At 44.9% G+C, this 22,184-nt stretch overlaps 1 long non-coding RNA gene across 1 annotated transcript; it reads left to right on the top strand.

Moving 5' to 3' along the window:
• Positions 1-9,279: 9,279 nt before the first annotated feature.
• Positions 9,280-19,433, top strand: LOC123809725. The gene is made up of 3 exons (XR_006784080.1): positions 9,280-9,431; positions 15,619-15,749; positions 16,882-19,433. It is a non-coding gene; the product is annotated as an uncharacterized LOC123809725 (long non-coding RNA).
• The last annotated feature ends 2,751 nt before the right edge of the window (positions 19,434-22,184 follow it).

Raw genomic sequence — 22,184 nt, 5'->3', positions numbered from 1 at the left:
AAGGACTCCCACCGAGCAGAGCGCTGGGTTTTACAGACTCCCACGGAGACCATATGAAGCTTGCATTCGAAATGGCATCTGCAGCTCTGGGCCTGCCTTCTGCCCTTTCCGAGCTTCTGCTTCGTTCAGAGAAACACTGTGTTTGAACACAGACCTCCGGGTAACGTGGCGGAGTCGTGGGGGACGTTGAGGCTGGATGTCCCTCTTCCTCGAGAATCTCAGCCTCTGAAATCTCTTTTTTGCTGTTGTTTGTTTTCATTTTGAAGAGTTCCCGCGTGCCCTCCTAACTTTTCCAAATGGACAGCTTAAAAGTGTTGGTCCCCTGCCTTAAGCTATGTGAATGGCGAACAACATTTGGTCTCTGGAAGAGACGGTTACAATTCTGGTTACACAGAAGACACGATATTGTAAGACTTGTTTCTGCTTTCAAGAAGGTTATCACCCAGGGGGCAGCAAACCATGGGCCCATGGGCCAAATCCAGCCTGTCACCTATCTGTGTATGGCCTGGGGGCTGAGAATGGGCTACGGCTGAAGACATTTCCAAAGAGCAATGTACTGCATTAAGTGAACATTACACAAAATTCAAATTTTATTACCAGTGAATAAAGTTTCGTTTTAACACATCCTTTCCACTCATTTACATAAGGTCTATGTCTGCTTTCTTCCTACAAAGAATGGCATAGTTGTGACAGAGAATGCGTGAGTTGCAACATCTAAAAATACTTACTGTTTGGCCTTTTCAGTAAGAGTTTGCAACCTCTGTTATGAACTCATCGGAGAACCACTTCCAATAACCATAAAACAGTGAGTGATCCAAGAAATACAGTGTGTTATCACCAATGGGCAAGTGGGGAGCTTGCGGACAACTGCCATATTAACCCAAGAAGACACGCATCACTGCAGATGGTTTTGTCTTAAGACAACTTGAAGAACTAAGTAAGAGCAGGAGCGGGCCTTACAAGGCTGTAAGTATGATTGACACAAAGCAGTGGGAAGGGGGCGTTTCGAGCTGGGGAGACACAGGCAGCAACGATGGGTTCGGACTTGGCAAGAATGAAGGTCCGAGAAGAGATGCCGGCGATCTGCAGTAGGTGTGGAAGTCTAGGTTATTTACAATGTCAAGGGTAAACCGATTGTCTCCTATTCTGATGCGGATAGTCAGGAATGGAAGAAGAATCACCGAGAAGAGAAACTGTGACATTTAAAAGCGAAATCAAGGTCAAGGTAAGGTGGGCAGGGAAATGGAAGATCTGCAGCCCCATGCCATCAACACACAGAGAATGACGGGCAAAAAGAAGAAATACCATATCTTACTTATTCACAATCAGGTAAGAAGGTGATGACAGCCTAAGGCAAAATCCACAGCAGCAGACCCACCATGTGCCCTACTGCCTCTGGGTCATTTTTCTGGAACTATTTTTTTAATAGGATGCAGTGACTGTTCCAGTATTAAATATGTAGTAAATTCCCAATAATTATCTAATAAAGCCACAATGTATGAGAAAAATGCAGTTTGCACTTTTACACGTGGTCATTTCGATTTTAAAATGAAATGCAGGATGCAACGAGCTGTTTGCTAGAGCAGGTCTCCATACAACGGGGCCAGGGGGGTGGGGTATTGAGAAATGGGATAGACTCTGGGATTTCATTAGAACACAATGTAAAAGAAAATGCTTAATTATGAGATGATGAGACAGTTTCTTTACATTTGACTTGTCATGTCCTTCAGCCACTCTGGTCTGGTTCTGTCTGTGCTGCAGCTCGGACAACTTCCAGGGCTACCTGGCTACTTTATTCCCCATCTGTTTTGTCCACAGCATGCTGTTTGACCTTATTTATGATATTTTGACCTGGCATTACTTTAAAACGGTTTCCTCTTTCATTTATGGCCCTCATATGAGGAGTGCAAAAATGCATATAAAGATTTTACTGCCGGGTATTTAAGATGCCTTGCATAATTCAGAAGGAGCAACAGAGACGTCACGAGAACAGAACCGGGCAGCCCTCAGCCATGACACAGCTGGAGGACAGAAGAGCTGTGTCTGGAAGACAACACAGCTAGACAAATACGTGGGATTCGGTTGCATAGACACTGAATGTTATGCACATGAGGTGTGGTGTAGGGGGTGAAGGCCGCAGCTTTTCACATCAAGTGGGTATGACATCGGCGTTCATTCATTCACTTGCTAAACATGTGCCAAGCACATACTCTGTCCTTGAAGCTGCGTCAGGCCCTAGGGATACAGAAGAGAATGAGACAGAAGTTCACTATCACCTAGCAAGGAGGACAGGCCAAAAACCAGATGATTAAATATGGAGGGATAAGCGCAGCGTTGCAAATACACACTGGCCTTTCAGAAAATATCTCCTAACCAGGACTGGAGGCAGGCGTAGACATCGGTGCGAAGGCTTGGGGGTGGGGGCGAGGGAGTATTTCCCCACTCCTCGTCCAATGCCCTTGGGGTGTAGCAGGTAGTTTTGGGGGGCTACTCTTCATAGTGTGAAATTGATCTTCTGCCTTTACACCTTTTCTTATTCTTTATTCTCTCTTTGTACCTTTTCTTACTCTCTATCCACCTGCCCCTTCTCTGTGAAAATACAGTTGCGAAAACTGAGGCCACTGAGGGAGGGGGAACTCTCGGCACCATTCTTAGAGGTTTATAAAGGTACTTGAAACTAGAACCTCCTCCCATAAACAAACAGTAACATGTTTAAAGAACAAACAGTCATCTATGAAAAATATTTAAGATCACGGCACCTTTTAAAAAAAGAGTAGACAGTAAATACAGCATTTAAATATCGAAGAATACTCTTTTGTCTTGCTTCCACAAGTATTTAGCTGTGATAATTCCTGTTTTAGAAAAAGAAAAGTCTTCCATGGGTCTCTAATCCACTAATGCAATCCAGGGCGACCTGGTCAATGCTAATGCAACAGCCGTGTTTGAACAGTGCACTCTGAGCCCGTGTAAGAGTTCCCAAAAACAGGTCTGATGGGTGTTATGGGTTTGGTTAGAGGGCTTTAAAATTGTCCTGTGCTGCCCTGAACCTCCTTCCACATACACATAGTACAAAGACTGGAGGTGGGGGCCTTGGGCCCAATGGTGAAAAGCTGTCCTTTTCTCATGAAGAACAAACTTCTATCAGACGTGTTGAAATCTCCTACTTGACCCATGTCTAACCTTCAGCCCAAAACGCACAAAGTAAGATAGACTAATCCCAGAAAGCAGGTTTAAACAAACAAGCCCACAGTCTACTCCGTCGTGGGGCAGTCTGATTTTCCTGCTTGCCCCCCGCCCCTGCCCCCGCCACAAGTGGTTTGGGAAACAAGACTCTGAGGTAGGTTACAAGGCCCCTGGTGGGGGATTGCAAGACTCCCAGGAGCTGTTTGAACACCGGCGTCCAAAATGTCTGATTTCCCCCTGCCTGGCTTTTCCAGAATAACCCTGGTTATTTGTCTCCCAGACCCTGCGCTTGCCAAAAAATGTGTGATATGCAAGTATTTGGCTAAATAGCACTTCAAGGCTTGGGGGGAAATATCAGGAGAAGTTCAGAGTTAATGACTATTTTTCCTTTGCAAATCACCAATGGATGAGACACCACATGCAGCTACACCACAGTTCTGTATGAAATTCAGTTCTAACGATTACAGATCCGATGCCCGCTAACTCAAAGCCTGAATTGTTTTCTCCCACATGTATAAGATTCTGGACGGAAAATATTTAAGAGGGTCTATCTGTAACATTTTGATTCTAAACATTCTTCTTAATTCAACTAGTCCCCCTATTTGTTAAATAACTACTATGTGCTCCTTACCAGCTGAGCCTAGGCTCCCCAGGGGCATAGAGCCATAGCCAAAGGCCTCTGTGTCACCTTTGAGAGGGGGTGCGGTCTCGGGACAGCAAGAGAGAGAGAAAAGGAGAACAAAAGAAGGGAGAGGAAGAGCCTGTCCAAGGGGTCTTACCGAAACACCATCACAATATAATAGATGTTATGCAACCACGGTCAAGACCATTTAAGTGGCTGCGCCACGGGATGGTGGATTTTGAAGAGAACTGATGTTATCCACTGGCTCGAAGTCTCCTGTGCTGAGAAAACCACAGTAAGGGTTTTCTCCTTCTAGGGAGGGCAATGATTCAACCTGAGTGCCCGCAATGGCAGCCAGCATTGAGTCCCAACGTTACCCTCCAATCGCTACGTAGGTTCCACAACAGTGATGCTATGAAACTCAATAAGGAGGAAATGAAGGCAGTCTGTTCAAGGTAAAGTGTTTTCTTTTTTTTTAAAGATTTTATTTATTTATTTTTAGAGAGAGAAGGGAGGGAGATAGAGAAAGAGAGAGAAACATCAATGTGCGGTTGCTGGGGGTCATGGCCTGCAACCCAGGCATGTACCCTGACTGGGAATTGAACCTGCGACACTTTGGTTCACAGCCCGTGCCCAATCCACTGAGCTACGCCAGCCAGGGCCAGTACAGTGTTTTCTACACTAATACAAGACGATGAGATAGGAGTTATCGCTAGTCAAAAAGAGATTAAAGGACAGAAAGAAGAGTATTTGGGGGGGAGGGAATGGAATGTGCAAACTCATAGGGCAAAGTGGTCCTTACGTTGAGGACATAGAGAGCACCATAGCATCATGGAAAATGTAGGGGCAGTGTGTAAAGTAGTGGAACATTTTCTACCTGCAGGTAAATTCATTTCTTGCACAAGATGTAGAGCAGAAATGCTTTGTAGAGCTCACTTCTGTGTATGCTGTCGGTGGGAGCAAGAGCAGCTGTGTTTGAATGAGGGGGATAGCACAACTCCCTGTCTAACCGTCCAGCCCCCATCAAATATTCTTATTATAATATAATAACAATAATTAATAAGGATGATCGACAACCATTTATATTTGCAATAAAAGAGTAATTGTTGCTCATTTTCTTTTGGTAGTGCCACTATTGAATTAATCATAGCCTTGATGAATTACAGAAACACAATGTTATGCTATTGTAGGTGTCCTTGTTTTTTTTTTCTTTTCCTTGCAGCTGTTTAAGATTATTCTTATTATGAAGTGTTACAGCTTTGTAAGGGTAAAATTAAAGAATTGATAGAGGATGAGGACAAGGTAACTTTTCTGGCTATTTCCTTAAAAAATGAGCCTTTTCTTGTATATGTGTTTTAAGTATATACAATATAATGTATCATTGTTATTTTTGATAGAGGACCAATTGATTTTTTTAAAAGAAATCCCTAAGCAAGACAGGCAGAAAAAAAGTAATAGAATGTCTTCTCCCCAATTTTAGCAGATTGAAGCTAGAAACATAATGACAATTTAATGTGCTTCATCATGTCACGTAGAAATATAAAACCCATTAATGTGAAAAGAGAAGGAATCTTCCCCGTAAAGTTAGGGAATTAGAAAGCGTATGTTCCTTGTTCGTTGAAATCTTACCGGTCTGTTTGGTTGTTTGCTGTTTAGCATAGAAATTCAATGTGACAACTTTAAATAGTTTTAAAATTTGGTGTATCTAGTTCTAGAAGTGATTTGTTCAGTCCATTTGTTCCTACGATGCTGCTAAACTAACTCTACAGAACAAACTCCCTTCAGTGATTTCCCCTACTCTAAATGACCCCCAAATTCCTTATTACGATGATTGCGCCGAAACTCTGCAACATGGACATTGCCTTCCTCTGTGGGTGAAATGCCATATGGGTGAAAAACATATTAAGAACCCGTGCCATGCTTTGCTGATCCACATTGGTAACGGTCTCCACACAGTGGCAACTTTTTCATTGTGGATGATGAATTTGGCAAAGCAACTTGATCTTTTGTTCATCCACTGGGTATTACTCCAGAGCAGGCAGCATGATTGTGTTAATGAAAATTCCAAAAGCCACAGCTTCCCTCTCTACCGCGGCACACACACGTGACTCTGGCCATGGTGGCCAATTGTGAGATTCCTCGGCCGAGGCTAGCATATCCTTTGGTGACAATCGGGGGCGCTGTGCCATCCTGTTGTTACAAATGGACAGCGTTTTAACGGCGTGTGAGAACAAGATAGCTCTGCCCTGTAGTGTTTTCCTGCATTCAGAAGAACCGTATGGTAGCACAGCTCGTCATTACAGGGGCTTTGATGGAAAACAAATCCTGCCTTGTCCCTTGAAATATAATTACATGGCCATACTGTAATATGTCTCGTATACGAGGCAGCTGTTAGATTCTCCCTAACCGGTATTGTAAAGCTGTTCTCCTTTACTGGCTAAACACATTCATTCTGTGCCAGAGAACCTTAAAAACTGAAGTTGCTGATACAGAGTTTGCTTCTAGAACTTTCGTTGGGGCTTGCAGGGAGCTAATTCTGAGCTAGCTGAGAAAGAGAAGAATCATGGACCTAGAGATCAAAATGTGATGCTTATGCAGGTCGGGTGGCAGAGCATAGCGTCAGGTCTGGTGCCAGGTGGTTTCTCCCACAGTGCGCTCTTGAGTGAGACTCGCCACCCGGCGACAGACAGCACTGGAGTCCAGGGGCCTTCTCTGCCAGGCCAGCCTTGAGATCCAGAGAGACCACGTCTTCATGGGAAGGTGAGGAAGGCGCTGAGCCAGGTGGGCTCAGTTCCTCTTTCTGAATGTACCCATCGGGGAGTCCACGGTGACTCTGGGGAGGAGGGAGTAAGGGAGAGGACTGGCTGGTTTTGCCCCCAGAAAACCTTCAGCCAGGGCCAAGAGCCTTCTCCCTTGCTGCCGACACCCAGAAGGCCTCTAGGAAGACTTTCTGCACCTTTTATAAAGGATACCACTCTATTCAAATATGACCAAGGACAAGATGCATGAGTTGTCCATTTAGGCAAAGCAGTGTTTAACGCCCTGTCCTGTAGTTCTGAAAATGCTTAGAAAGCATATTCCTTTTCATGCCATGTGATCATGGGCTCCTTATTGCCCTCAGGATAATGCCTTTAGGCATGAAATCTAGTGTCCTCTGGCACCTGACCTGGGCAACCTCATCTACCTGTCTCTTCTGCTCTCCCCTGTACCCTGAGGTACAGCCTCACTGGACCATGCGCAGGGCCAGGATGGACCATGCTGTGGTTCTGGAGGCACTCTGCACAAATGAGATCGCTGCTACTACCATGCCCTATCTGCACATGAGCAGTCGGATGTTTGGTTCCATGAACTGTCCGAGGTCGCACAGTCCTTGCTGGGGTTGAGGACTAAACCGCTTAGTACCACTCTAGAGACTGAGCTCTTTTTCCCTGAGCTACAGTCTCTGCATTTAAATGAGCCCTGCCCTGCAGTAGAAGAGGCACTCGCTGAGTGTTTGTCTCCCCATCACTGAAATACAAGTTCATGTTAATTTTAGTGATTCATAAATAGTTGGCTAATTCATTCGCATTAGCCCCATTTCAAATTCGATATAAAAATAAACTGAATACTAGTTCACTTTAAATTTCCACTATTGGAGTTTTGGTAATTTTGGTAATCTTCCAGATTGTCTAAAATTTATAAACAACAATCATAGAAATATTCCACATTTTCTATGAATTAGATGCCAGCTATGAGAAAACTGGTATGAGCTTGAATATTCACAATATTCACAATATTTAAATAATACTTAATTTCCTTTCTCCTAACAGCTGACTTTTTCAGGCAACACAATTTTAGTGTATCACAAGTGCCCGCATTGTCTCTAAGAATTACACTCTGTATGTAATTTGAATAATAAAAGCATGAGGAAAATGAAAGCTGATAAAGCTAATTGAATGGAGTTAATCAATGCTATTGTATTTCTAAAATAAAGCTTATTTAATTTATTTTTATTATAAAATCCCATTTTTATTATGAAAAATTTGAAAAATCCTTAAAAGTACCCATGAAAAAATGATCTACAATCAAATTACCTAAAGATGGCTTCTACTGGTATTTTGGCATTGATCTATTAAATTTGCTTATTTATTTAGCTCTTGTTTCATCACTGATATTATTCCATAAATAAAATTTTGAATTCTACTTGATCATTTAGCAATTACCATGTATATTTTTCTTCTCACTATGAACAACTGACAAACAGAATTTCCCTGTCGTATATTTTCTTATACCCACATATTGATCGCTGTGCACCATTGGGCGCAAAACTTTACTCCTTTGCTTCAAATAAGATCTCTGGTCTCTAGTCTGAGACCTTGAAGTACTGGGTCAGTAACCATCACATTTTAAAGGCTTTTGATACAGACTGTCAACTTGTTTATTTAAAAAGCATATGTCTAATGGGAGGGAAGTGGGGAGGGTTGGGTGGGTGGGCTGGATTGGGAGTAAAAGGGAGAAAACTGTACTTGACCAATGATTAAAATAAAAAAAAGCATACATCAGTTTACTGTCATACTAGTTATTCGTCTCCTTTAGTCTCTAGGTTCTGTTTTCCAAGTCTAGAATGAAAGAGCAACAGCAACAAAACCACTGATTAGAAAAGTTTCCAAAGAGCATCTTACAGAGAAGCTGCCACTGAAGCCGTTTTCACACACGGGCCTTGGTTCATGCCTTCCCTCCCTTCTCGTCACATTGCCCCTGCTTTGGTTTCAGGGGTGGGGTAAGGGAGTGCTCGGCACGAACCTTCCTGTGCACGCCCTCCTGAGCAACACCAGCCCCAGCTGGCCTGCGCGAGGCCTTCCAGCACGGAAGGAAGGAGGGAGCGACGGGCACATATTGCCACTAATTTTACCTCCCACGTTTCTCTCTTTCTCTCATGATTATCTGCCCCATGCACGTCCATTTACAAACACTCGTGGTGCCGAGCAAGCGAGAGAAATCCTAAATAGCTGCAACACTCAAGCCAGAGAAAATCTCGCACGTGAAATCTGAGTGCATGGAGGAGTCTCCAGCTTGAGTGCCTCCAACTTGTGTTGGAGAAGGGGACTGAGAAAAAAAAAATTAAGTAAAAGCTCAGTTGAAAAATGAACACAAGCCTCCGTGATACACTTTGAAACGTCTTTCGTCACTGCTCATTTTTATCTGGGAAAACACGTTGGTAGTGTTTAGTCCCAAGTTTCCAAGCCTTGTGCTCCCCCTTCGCTGCGATGTTATCGGCTGGAAGGGAGAGCTGGCCGCGAAACTGTTATGTTAAGCACTTTTCCACAGGAACTTATTGCTTTAATAAGTTGGGAACATGCTCTTCAGGAAAAAAAAAAGTCCTTGAAGATTCATTAGAGGGGAAAGAAAAAAACCCCACTTGACTCTCCAGAGATTTCACACTTTCCTTACCATGGAAGGCAGTACACAACCCTGAGGTCTTAGCAAAGAGTCGGAGTCAATCAGCGGGAAGCAGAGGGTACGAATGTCGCGTTCCCAGGCCCAGCGCAGTGCGATGAGCGTACACAGACCCACGGCGTGTGCACCCAGCAGTCACTCCGGTGCCTCGGCAGACCGGGGATTCCAAGATAAACAATGCCTCACACAGGTAAGCACTCAACAAATATTTTTCAAAAGGGTGGATGAATGTTAGAAAACACATTAATGCTCTTTGATGACTGTATTCCTCCCAGCATAGATCAGATTCTCACCTCGGATGAGCGTACGGGAAGCAAATAAAAATTAATTCACAGCCAAGAGGATTTGCCTATCAGTATAATCTACTGCCTTGCAACCTCTTTAGAAGTTAATGTTTTACTCTGAGAGTCTCACCGTTTTTAACCAACCCCGACAGCAGTGTGTAAGCTACAGTGAACGTCTCGACGGCCTGCCTCGATAGAAAGATACAGATTTTTTTCTCAGGCAAGAGAGTTTTCCAAGTTAATCTTATTGGTTAAAACATATCTTAAATACACACACACACACACACACACACACACACACACACACAATACATGGGACTTAGAAAGATCAGTTTATGGTTAAAGGAAACACTGCTAGTGTGAGTCACCTGGGTGCCCAGAGACAGGGAAAACAGATGACTCACTTTTGCAGAACTGAACCTCTCTGGCGTTCCTGGTTCCCCGCCCTTCCCTCCACTGTCCCCTAACACCGTGCCCTCAGCGAAATCCGGGCGTTTGTCCTACTAAGGCCACGGGGTTTGGGTACCTTTGCGTGAGGCTGTTCTAAAGTTTCAGGTCTAAGGGGACAGAAAAGATGGAGACAAAAGAAGAAGGGCTGGACTCGATGCTCTCTGTGACCAAAACCCAGCAGCGCTCCTTGGTTCAAAGCCGTCACCCACTCACCCGATGGGCTCTCTGGGTGATTGGAAGTGGCTTAAGCAAGGACATGTGGGTTTCGAGCGCCACTCCAAGTGACTGAGAAGCAGGCCGTCCGCAGAGAAGCCGCGTCACTCGGTTGACAAATCAGCAGGAGCAGAGCAGGTGACAGGCTTCCCGGGGGCTCGGGGGACAGGGCGAGAGGGAACGTCAGCGAACGTGGGAACAATAAGAGCACGCAGTGTCCCCTCCATCCTTGCTATTATATAAATGTTACATTTGTTAGGCTAGCTCCCTCCCCGGCCACCCCCCAAGCAGTCATAGACAATAAAACACCAGAAATCCCTGAAGAGCGGTAAAATGCTGACATGATTTAAGAAGGAGGACTCTGATAAGAAGATAAAAATCTAATAAACAGAGTCTAGAGAACCTTGGTGTGTCTCAGGCGCTTGCCAGGGTAAGCAAAACCCTCCCAAGGAAAACAAAAGCAGCCTTAATGGTGAGGACATTCCACTCACAGACCATCCGAAGGAGAAAGTGAAGGCCGTGACCTCTGCAGGCTGCTGTTATGAGCGCTCTGACAAGAAAATATTTGATTTGGTTCAAGAAGCAAAATCAGTCACTGGATTTTTTAATATCTTTTTTTCTCCAATAAAATAAATAAATAAAAGAATGTATTTTGTATGTGAGAAAGCAAGAGAGAGCGAGAGAGAGGGGGAGAGAGAGAGAGAGAGACAGAGAGAGAGAGGTGGGCACGCAGTAAATATTTTCCCCACCTAGGTAGGTTTTCTGTTTAGCTTGGTCTTCATTTCTTCTCGGAGTTTAATCAACCCCAAGAAAAGGTGGATTCGCAGGCCCATTGATTTCCCATTTTTAATTAACACAAGGCTCCCGAAGGCTGATCTCAAGTTTCCCACGTGAATCTGCAAACTCGGAGAGACACACGTTCTCTGCAAGAACCGGGTCGGGGGGAGCGAGCCTGCACAGCGGGGGTTCACCGCCGAAGGTCCGGGAAGTGCTCGAAGTCTTTATCGGGGTCTTTGAAACCTAGAACGGAGCATTTCCCAGAAAAGTGCTTCCATGCTGCCCGAGCTCCCGGGCCAGCTCAAAACAACACCTCTCCAGAGGTTGAAACGCTGAGCAATGTGGTTGGAACACTGTAATAGGAAATACTTTTGTAGTTAGGCATGTGTTCGGTATTAAAAAAATAAACAGAATGTGAGGAGGAGTAGAAATGTTTTGTGGAGACTGGGAGGGACTCTTTAGCACCTAAGAGCTTCAGTGCTGGCCGACACTAGTTTTTACGATAATTAGCGTCAATTCAAGACTCATGGCTTTCTTCTTCACTGACACAGAGCAGAATTGTACCTACGCCAATCAAGCCTAATCAGTTAATATTTACAGTATACATATAATATGTACACTGTAAATATACATATTTATAATACATATAAATGTATATATTATATATGTATTTACTTTTTTCCTTCCCAAAGGGAAGGGAAAATGGGACAAAGGTATAAATGTGTATGATCTGGAAGAAAATAGAGAAGAAACGAGACTCCAAGGGCAGAAATGACAACAAAACAACGCAGGTAAAATGAACTGACTGTGAGGAGCGAAAAGAAGACAGAAGCACGGTCTGACTCCTTGGTCTTCTCAGCCCGGGGGCAGGCGGGCAGGAAGCGAGACCAGTGGAAGAAGGAGCCTGGAGAATGAATGTGAGCACGTGGGGCTCAGGAGCTCTTCAAAGCCACCTGGTGGTGGAGGGTCCACAAAGACGCAGGTGAGAGGGGGCACTGGCAACAAGAGGGGCCGGTAAGCAGACAGCCTTGGGTTGTGGGGCTGTTGCCTTTGCTTAGAGCCCTGCGTGGTGGGGGACACTCCCTCGTGGGTGTATTTAAGTGTGGAATTTAGAGCTCTGTGGGATCCTATCAAGAGAACCCTGGGGGCCGGGAACCTCATACAGTGATCTTCCTGCATGGCTAGAGCATTGTTCTTTGAACAAAGTGCTTTTCATAAGAACAAACACACTGAAAGCTGATCATTTGTTTTCATCGCCGCACATATTTCAAAGTGAAGATCCAACAACTACAGGATTAGTTTGAGAGCATCAGTTAAGAAACTGTTTCCTTTGGGCTTGTGGAATATGCACTTTACCCACAATCGATCTGTTAACCAGAAAGCCTTCCCTTTATTCGGCAATGCACAGACACACCTGCGGGAGCTCCGTCTTTAACACCATGCCCTCTCTGAGCATGAAAACAGGAGGGCAGAATTGCCCACGATACCCTTGTCACCAAAGTCCACAATTAGAATACAGAACATTAAAGTATGTAAAATCAAACAACTCTGAACCTTGACCTCAGAGATATGTTAATGCTCTTGTTGTGTTTTTCTTTTCTTCCAGATTTACACATTGTATGCATGGATTTGCCCGAGCTAATGTTATCCTCTTGGTAATAACAGTTAGGTTAAAGAACTCTGTAACTTTGGGGCCACATGTTGTATTTAGAAAGTGGACTAAAAGCATGGCCCTAGGAGTCTGGCAGCCTGGGTACCAAGACTTGAACTTGGCACCATCATGTTCCAGCTATACGACCTTGAACTAATGACTTAACTGCTGTGAGAGTCAATTTCTCCACTTATAAAATGGGGTACAAATCACACTTCTCTCCAAGCATGGCCATGTGGATTCAATGAGTCCATTTAGGAAAAGTATTAAAAACATGCCTAGCACATAGTCACAATAAGCTATTATTGTTTTATAAAATTATATAAGTAATATGTGCCTGAGACTTGGGATGGTAGTGTATGCATGTTTTTATTTATTTTTTCTTTTCATATTAAACATTATACATGATAAACCAATAGATAGGTAGATAATGTGCTCTCATATGAATGCAAGGAAGTTTACTTAATTGAGTCTTCTGGATGTTTGAATATTTTACTAATGTATATCACGATAAACAATGCTACTCTGAACATCTTCTATACAATCTCATTCCTGTTTTTCCTATATGCTTTGAGTGATTGAAAATAAATGGTGTACAGCTACATGGGGAATGCCAAAATAAAATGCTCACTAACTAGTTTCAAATTTGAAAGCTGGGACACAGCAGAAGCTGAGCCCCTTGGGGTCTCCATTCAAATTTAGGAGGAGTGAGGTAGCTGTCCCTTCTAAAACCAAACCTCTGGATTTCTTGAAATTTATTAAGAAAATGATTTAAAAACCTAGGGACACACAAACATATATAAATGTAATTAAAGACTAATAGGAATGGTTTGACTAGATAACAAATATGAGAAAGTAGGCATATCGATTGAATACACAGTATTAGGCTCATTTGTAAGCTCTATAGATACCACCTAGAAGCACTGTGAATTAAAATGCATAGCGTCTACCCCTACAACAACCTACTCTGACTCATGGTGCCTGAGGACATTTCCCACTATGTTGTAGAAGGACTTCTGGGACAAGGAGGGTTCTACCCTGTTCAGAACCATCAAACACCATGGGTCAGGAAAAGTCTGCTCTCTCAATTCTAGTTTAGGAATATTCATATTTAATCTCAATTTGGATTTTCAAACCCTTTTATTTAAGACGTCTTCCTAATTCCCAGGCTGCAACTTGATCTCTCAAATGGTATAGATTTCACTGTAGTTTAGGGAGGCTGAACACTAAGCATTTCAGACCAATATGAGTGAGTTCTAATTTCAAAAAATTTTCCAAAACTATTTCAGTGAAATTCACAATGCAAGGTACACATCATGTATCATAGAATTGTGCACTTAAACCCTGTGCAATCCTATTAACAAATGTCACTCCAATAAGTTTAATTTTAAAAATCTATAAAACATTCAGGTGTGCTTCCTTAGCAGTCATTTTAGCACAAGAGTCACTTCCTGCTGAGTGTATTTAGTCTTCTATTATAAATGCAATTCTGATTTTTGCAAATGCCGGTAGTATGGATTTTGTCATACATATTATTTGTCACAATAATAAAATTTAAAAAAGTATATTTTATAAAGAGATAGGTTAAGAATAAAAATTTCAAATGTCTAGAAACACACGAAATGCAATGATAGATTCTTGCTGGATTATCCCATTTCTGCAGTTCAGAAAAATGTATTTTATAACCAGGGAAACACTCATTATTGCTTAACAATCTTTGGATACCAAGAAATGCCCTGGGAAAGGAAATTCACCGAATGGGTGTGAAAAAATGCACACTCTTCAAACACTGTTTGACCAAGGATTCACTTTTCTAGAGCAAGGGGAGACCAGATGAGATGCTTCTCTGTTTTATTACAAATGCGATGCTTGCTCACTGTGACATGTCAAAAATTAACAAAGAAACCCACCATGGTCCCCTTATTACGACTTCTAACTCTTCGTTGTTGTTTTAGGGTGGCAAAAGTTAAACACTGGCCATTCCCTTTTTCACAGTGTGACAATCATAGCATATTTACATAAAACAAATATGATTATAAATTTATATAGTGGTATATAAACTTTTAAACATAAAATAGAATCGTATATTACTTTATGATTATTTTTAAAATTATCAATATATTAAAAATATCTTTCCTTTTCTACAGTTATCTACAGTAATTTTTATCAGTATTTTTATTTATAAAAAATGGAGACTCTGTTTTTCCATCTTGCTATGATAATTGGTGGAGAAGTAAAAATTATAATGAAATAATTTGGAAGGTTCTTTGGAGGAAGTTTGATTTCCAGGGGACACTAAGTAATTGTCTGTTTTGGATGAATGATATTTTCTAAATTGTTCTACATAGGTAAGCAGAAGTGGCCCACCCATTTGCAATCTGTTGGTGCTGCCTGATCTCACAACTGTCTCTTTTGCTCTGGCAAAAACCAGACTTAAAAGATTGCCTTGCCATGAAGAATGTCTAGAAGCAACTACATAAGATGGCGCAGGACAAATTCTTGCAAAATCATTCTGTACGGCATTTGGAGAATCTGCGAGAAAGATGGGCTGCTCAGTTACGTGGCCGCTTCCACCCTGAGCAGCCCGCATGCAGATCTCCGGCTGCTTCCTGTCCAGATGACAGGTGGCCCGCGGTGTGGGAGAAATGACGCGAAGGTAATGGTCCCCATTCAAGGGAAGCAGAGGCCTTCATCCCTTTCACTGGATCTCCTTGTTCCTTCCCCTCACTGAGTGTCCCCAGGAGCCAGCCTTCTCTAACTGCACTGTGATGCCGCAGTCCCACCATCCGCGCGGAGAATGAGTGTTCTGTCCCAGGACACTTGGGACACCATCATAACTTGCTGCCATTTCCCCCCTCAAAAGTGGGAGTGTCTTTTTGTCAGCTGATGAACAATTAACCAGAATTGCCCTCCTTTTCTTGTCTTCCCAAAGAGTTCCAAGGTACTACTCTGGGAAAATTTGAGACATCCATTTGGTATTGTTTTCTTTTTCTGATAACCAGGGAGAAGATGTATGCACCTTGATGTAGAAATTTGGAAAGAAACAAAACTTTGCCCAAAGAAAAATAGGGAAGGGGAAAGCAGGAAATGACATGATTTAAAAATGAAAAAGACAGAATATACTTGCATCGAGGTAAGTAATCAGATCGACCCACAGCGCATCTGATACCAAAGATATTCACCCAAATTCTCACGTTCTGTGTAACGACTTTACGTCAGAAGCGCCGGGAAAAGAAGTCTGCATTAACACCCTCCTTCTCCTCCACCTGGCACTCCCAGGATCCCTCCCACCAATGCATCCCTTTGCCCCCTCTCCCCTCCCCCCACCCTCTAAGTGTGCATTCTCAGCTCAGGAAGAAGTCGGACCCAGTCACTGTGCACAAATCATCTCCTGCCTGAAGTTTTTGGTGGCAGCCAAGAGAGGAGAAGGGAAAAAAAATTAGAAAAATTTCAATTTCAGAACCATTATTATTTTCATTAATCATAAGAGGCGCTGTCACCCCGTCCTTACTCTTTGGAAGGAGATCTATTATACGGTCCATTTAGTCCAAGCCATATTACCTCATATGTTTTCCTGGCTGACCAAATAAGACTTAAGAGATAAAACAATTTACTGTTCATTATGATCCGTGTCACTGGAATCAATCTATTAACCTACATGAACTGGATATGTGACGATATCTCACATACACGCTTCCCCAGTTTAAAGGGAAGGCGAGAAGATGGGGAGGGGGCAGAGAGAGCGAGGGAAAAGGAGAGGGAAGGAAACCAGGGCCCATAAAGTCAGCAGACGTATAATTTGCCGAGCGAATACAACTTCATTTTCCAGTGCCCATTGCTGCGCCTTCCACATCCTCACGCAGCCCCTGACCTGTAAAGAAGTCTAACAAATTGGCTTCTATTGTGGAGCCAAAAGGTGCCATCAAAGAAGGGACGGTTCGCTGGTCCTAAAGTATGATGGGAAATCTCGGGCTGGAATAAAGAGCCGGCATTTTATGAAGTTAACCCGTTAAGGTCAAAAGCAAGCAGGAAGCGATGGCCAGTGGGCCAGCGGGGCCACGAGGAGGGAAGCCCTCCAGCCTTCCGGTTCAAACACGGGGCAGGCAGCCCCAGGTGCCGTGAGAGCCACACAAAGTTGAACTAAGAATCAGCCTTGCCTTCCAACGTTAAGCAATAGAAATCCCCTTGCTGTGTCTCTGGATAGCCCCTCTGTTTCATTCATTCTCTCTCTCTCTCTCTCTCTCTCTCTCTCTCTCCATCTCCAGAAGGACCATAAGCATCTCAAGAAAAGGAAATGACTCCATGGCCGGCCCACCCCTGCACGGAGATGTAACGTAGGAGCAGATGGTAGAGAAGCGGCAGAGTCCCAGGACGTGGCCCCAGCATCCCACTGAACCTGTGTCTGCACCTGAGTGTTAGCAGTTCATCCAGGCGCTGGTTTGTGTGGCGTGTCAACTTCCCTCTGGAACTCCACGGCTCAGTCTGTGGCGACCCAGCCCAGAGTCAGACCTTGTCTTGAACGTCATGAAGTGTCACTTCATCCCCATGCTATTGGTCAAAGCAAGTCACGGGGCCCCTCAGATGAAAGGGCAGGGGAATGTACAAGGCACGGGTGACAGAAGGAGTGGCTCATGGGGGGACCATCTTTCCAGATCGACTGCTGCAGTGATGAAGGGATGGCCTCACCGACAAAGTGACATTTGAGCACAGCTCTAAGGGACATGAGCGAGCACGCCATGTGACATCTGAGCATGGGGAACAGAAAGCAAAAATCCCTGGGGCAGGACTACCCCTGATGTGCTGAGAAAACAGAGGCCAGGGTAGCTGGGCTAGAGCAAGGTGAGTGGAGAGCGTTAGGAATTAACTCAGGAAGAGGGCCATGATGGACAGCCTGAGAGGCCCCTGTGAGGACGGCGGATTTTGGTTTGAGTTGCACGAGAAGCCAACGGATGATGTTAAACAGAAGAATGATATGATCTGGCTCATAGCTAAGAAACTATTCATTCACAAGAGCTTCTAACGGAGGACCCAAACAGCCACTCTACTAAAAGCATCATGGGTAACCAAAGGGCCTAGGTCTCAATGTTAGGCTTCTATCTTCCATAAATAGCTTAATTTCTCTTGGCTTTAGATTCTCCATCTGGAAACTGAGGGGTGGCCAGAGAAACAATTTCAGAGAGAGCTCACTAGCCCATCCCAAGGGTTGGGGAGATGGTCCGGCTGACCCCTCTGGTTTCGACCCAAGAAGCATTGTGTTGCTCTGCTTCATACGCTGGACTCGCTTCCACGTAAGGTTTTGTTTGAAGAGAGATTTTTGCTACTAAAATGCCTTTAAAAAGCCACCGGCCTAGATGAACTCTAAATTCCTTGCAGCTTGAAAGTCCATGCGTCTGTCACTATTGACCAGAGGATAAAATGTGTATAAAAGTGGGGAGGGGACTTGCCTCATTCACAAGTGGAAGCAACGGTTGAAGTTTTTCCTGGGAGCCCCCGGCGGCCTCGCGGCTGGAAACCCTCCCTCCGTGAATTCCTGTTCACTTCTCCTTGTGAAGAGGGAAGAACTGGGGGGAAGGTTGGCGTCTGGAGGTGAAAGATAACATGCCAGCGTAACCGAGACCGAACCTTAATTTTTGGAAGTGGGGAGAACTGCGCCCTGGGGGCTTCTGAGCAGTCTCTGTCTTCTAGGTGGAGGCTGGAGTTCGCCTTTCAGACAGACCCTCTGTGTACAACGGGAGGGCCCGCTTTGGGGAGACCTTCCAATTAACCTTTGTGGCTCCTCAGGGGAGCCTCGGGGCTTCAAAACTGGCGAATAACAGAAGTCCAAGGGTTTGGTGAAGCTGTGTCCCAGCAGAAGCCCGCGTGGTTCACCACCTCTAGTAACCGCTGTGGCTTCTAGGGTGTGGTACTTCCTACACCCTCGGGGTTTTTGGAAAGTGCTTCTAAGAGTCTGATCCAGTCTCCAAAGGTGCTGTGGGAAATGGGAAAAAGTAGTGTGCTCGCCTTCCTGGAGGTCACAGAGGGGACTGACTGTGCCCGAGGAACTCTGATCTCAGAAGGGTCATCAGTACGGCGCAGCTCTGAGAGAGGAAGAGTTGCCATGGTCACGGCCGCACCCACCCGAGGCCCTGGCGGGTCCCAGAGAGCACACACGGACTGCCTGCCAGCCCGAAGCAGGGAGAGTGGCGGCAGGAGGAGGAGAGCCCAGTGGACTTGTCCCATGGGAGCCTACGGGAGCTGGGGACAAGTGGAGGGGAGTTAATGTCCAAAATTTTTGCAGATGGACCTGGGCAATAAAACAGGGGGCAAAGAAAGGAGGGCGCTCTTATTGGGTAGTTGCTGGCTGAAGGGACCCATGCACCATGCATAACAGGAAGCCAAACGAAGATTCCATCTTGGATGCAAAGCCACAAAACATGCAGGCGACAGAACTCCAGCGGGACGATGTAACTGCTCTGAGATTCTGGCACGACGTAGCTCGCTCCAGTTTTGCAGAGAGGGAAGACATTCTGGAGGCGATATCATACCGGCCCCTCTCCCTCAGGTGCTGACATCTTCTTGGTGTTCCTTCAATGCTTGTCTTGCACTGGAGTCAGCCCATTCCCTCAGACGAAGTCTTTATCGATGGGAGAACAACTTTTCCTCTGCCACTCTTCTCTCCGGTTTTCTTCCTTGTTCCCCACCACACTAAAATCCTTTACAGAATCCTACATAGTAATTAAAGAATACTTTGACCATCGTTAAGGAAAAAAGAGATCACTCGGTGTCTTAGCCCAATACTTGGAATAGAGTAATCACTAAATATATGAGAATTGTTATTTTTGCCATTATTCTTGGTGCTGTTGTTATTATATCAACATGTTTTCCTCTAGTCCGGCAGCTCAGTACTGTCCAGGAGAACTTCCAGCAATGGTGGAAATTTTCTGTTATCTGTGTTGTCTCTCACGTGACCACTGGCAACCAGAGGCAACCAAATACTTCAATTGTGGCTAGTTCAAATGGGAAATTAAATTTTTAACTTGATTAAATTTCCCTGACTTTACAGGAGAACAACCACAGGATAGTTGAAGTCTGGGCCCAATTTTCTGGGGTGAGAGTTGGCACATCCTCATTCCTTAAACCTGCAGTCTAGAACTCGCACCAGGAGCTCTGGTGCAAGCTGGGGGACTCTCCAGGCCTCAATCCTAGAGTTTCTGATTTCACAGGCCTAGGGGACGGCCTGAGATTTTGCAGTTTAACAAGCAATGCTGATGTGGGTGGCCGGGGGAACAGACTTTGAGAACCGCTGCTCCGGAGCGCCCCACCCCCATGCTTCTCAGTTCTGGGTGCACACGGGAACCGCAAAGGAACTGATGCCCAGACCGTGCCCCCGAAAAACTAAATCAGAACGTTTAAAGCTCCAAGCCATGCCTTTATGTATCCAAGGATTCAGTAACATTTTAAAATCAGGGGCATGTGATACTCGGTCAGTGTTTCTCCAACGGGAATGTGCTTATGAATCGGCAGCAGGGCTCGAGACAAAGCAGATGCTAGCAGACCGGGTCTGGATGAGACCGAGGAGTCAGCGTGTTTAACGAGCTCCCAGCTCACGTTGCTGCTGCTGGTCCGGAGGCCCATACGTGGAGTAGTGAGGGAACAGAGGATCCCTGCGGCCAGTTCCAACCTTTACAATCGGCCAGCCCAGAACTAGGCAGGCTATCTGGACCCTTGCATGCCCGCCCCTGGTGCCCCTGGAGTGCAGAGCTGCTGGAGGGAGAGGGGGGATGCAGCCAAGAGTGTGATGACAAGGCCAGCGCGTCCCGGGAAGGACGCAGGAGAGCGGCTCGCGCAAGGCAGCTGGGTCCTGGCTGGGAGGCAGGCTGCCAGCTGTGAACTAGGCAGGCGCGCTTCTACCCCCGGGCAGGGCGGGAGGGAGCAGGCAGAACCAGACTACTGATATCAAAGTCTGTAAGACGGCCGCACGGGTTTCAGCCACGGGAGAAGGGAGCTGGAGACCAGTCCGCCCTGTGGGTAACCGGGGCTGGCCCAGCCTCAGAAGTGTCACGTTGTCCTGGGCTGAGATCCTTGAGATCAAGAAGGAGAGCCAAACCCCGGAGGCTAGAGTCCATGCCTGGATAATAACCAAGGGGCAGTATAGTACTGGTAATGTCAAATAAAAAGAATGCTTAATGTTTCTTTTTTGAGTTTCAGGGCAAAGGGGAGCTACGATGGAAGCTCCAGAGAGTGAGGGGAAGGAAGACAGAATGTGCTGGTCCCTCAGAGGAGTCCCAGCAGAGACCTGACAGCATGCAAAACCTTTCCATCAATCTCGGGGGGCTTTTCAGGGGAGGAATGAACATAAGAATAATCGGGAGTTAAAAATTCTTTCGAAACTATTCCACTGCAAAGCTGTATTTTCTTTTCCATGCGTTTGCCACACTGGTGCCCACCAATCACGTGTCAAACAGGAAGAAAAATGTTTCTTTCCATACAATTGCAGTCTATTACCATGAACGAGAATATATCTCATGATAACGATTGCCTGGTGGTCCATATAACATTTTTCCTTCTACCAAAGGATGAAGAAAAAGAGGAAGCAAACTATAAAACCATCCAAAGCAAAGTATCTCTTCTGAATTTCAAATAGACAACCAAAAAGTAGGACATGCCAGGAGCCATTATAAATGGGTGCTGAACAGGGATTCAGATAAACCAAGATTAACTTCTCTGAATGTGTTCACTTATAAAATCTTTTAGCTTCCTCCCTCCCTCCCTCCCTCTCTTTCTCTCTCTCTCTCACACACACACACACTCACTCACACACACACATAGAGTTAACCTGCATCACTGTTATAATAATCCAGGAAGACAAACAGAAGGGGAAGTACAGGAAGGCAAAGAGCATTTTTAAAAAGGTAGAGCTGGACTAGGTTTATAGCAACCTTTCCACTGAATTTAAAATTTCAGATGAGAACATTTCTCTCTTGTCTCCAGTAAAAATGACTCTATTTGTTCCTTTTTCAGGACCCCCCGAAGGGTCCTGTCCCAGGACTGAATGAATAATGATGCTTTAGTTTTCACTGTAACCTTTTGCAAGAATTTCACAGTGCTTTGGAAAACTGACCTCATAAATCTTCAAAACACCCTCGAGAGGCAGAAGGCAGCAGTCTCAGCCCCATTACGCAGGTGAGGAAACCGAGGTCTGCTGAGTGAGCTTTCGATACTGGAGCTCGATAGAAGCTAACTTTACCATTTCTAATGCCAGTCTTCCTCATTAATGTGTCACACATGGGCCAATGCCCACAGGCTTAAAGAACTCATTTGGAAAGTTCCAGAAAATGTCTTTACTTTTCTTTTTAAGTGCGTTACACTAACTACAACTAAATGATTTAAAGAGTGTGCCGACAGATACATGGATATCAGTGTGTACACATGCATGCTGGCTCCACACGTGTCATGAACATTTTGGGGGCCGGTGGAACCTACCCGAATCCATTTTCAATATGTTTTGAAAGACGAGAACCTACTGACACCCGTGGGCCTCAGGCCTGGGTGGAGCTCCTCCCCCGTCACCGTGCAGTACAGCGGTGTG

The sequence above is a fragment of the Phyllostomus hastatus genome, unplaced genomic scaffold, assembly GCF_019186645.2.
Source record: "Phyllostomus hastatus isolate PE091 unplaced genomic scaffold, TTU_PhHast_1.1 phas_scaffold_555, whole genome shotgun sequence".
In the NCBI taxonomy this organism is placed as follows: domain Eukaryota; kingdom Metazoa; phylum Chordata; class Mammalia; order Chiroptera; family Phyllostomidae; genus Phyllostomus; species Phyllostomus hastatus.
The sequence above is the reverse complement of the archived record's forward strand: the minus strand, read 5'-3'. Positions and strand labels throughout refer to the sequence as shown.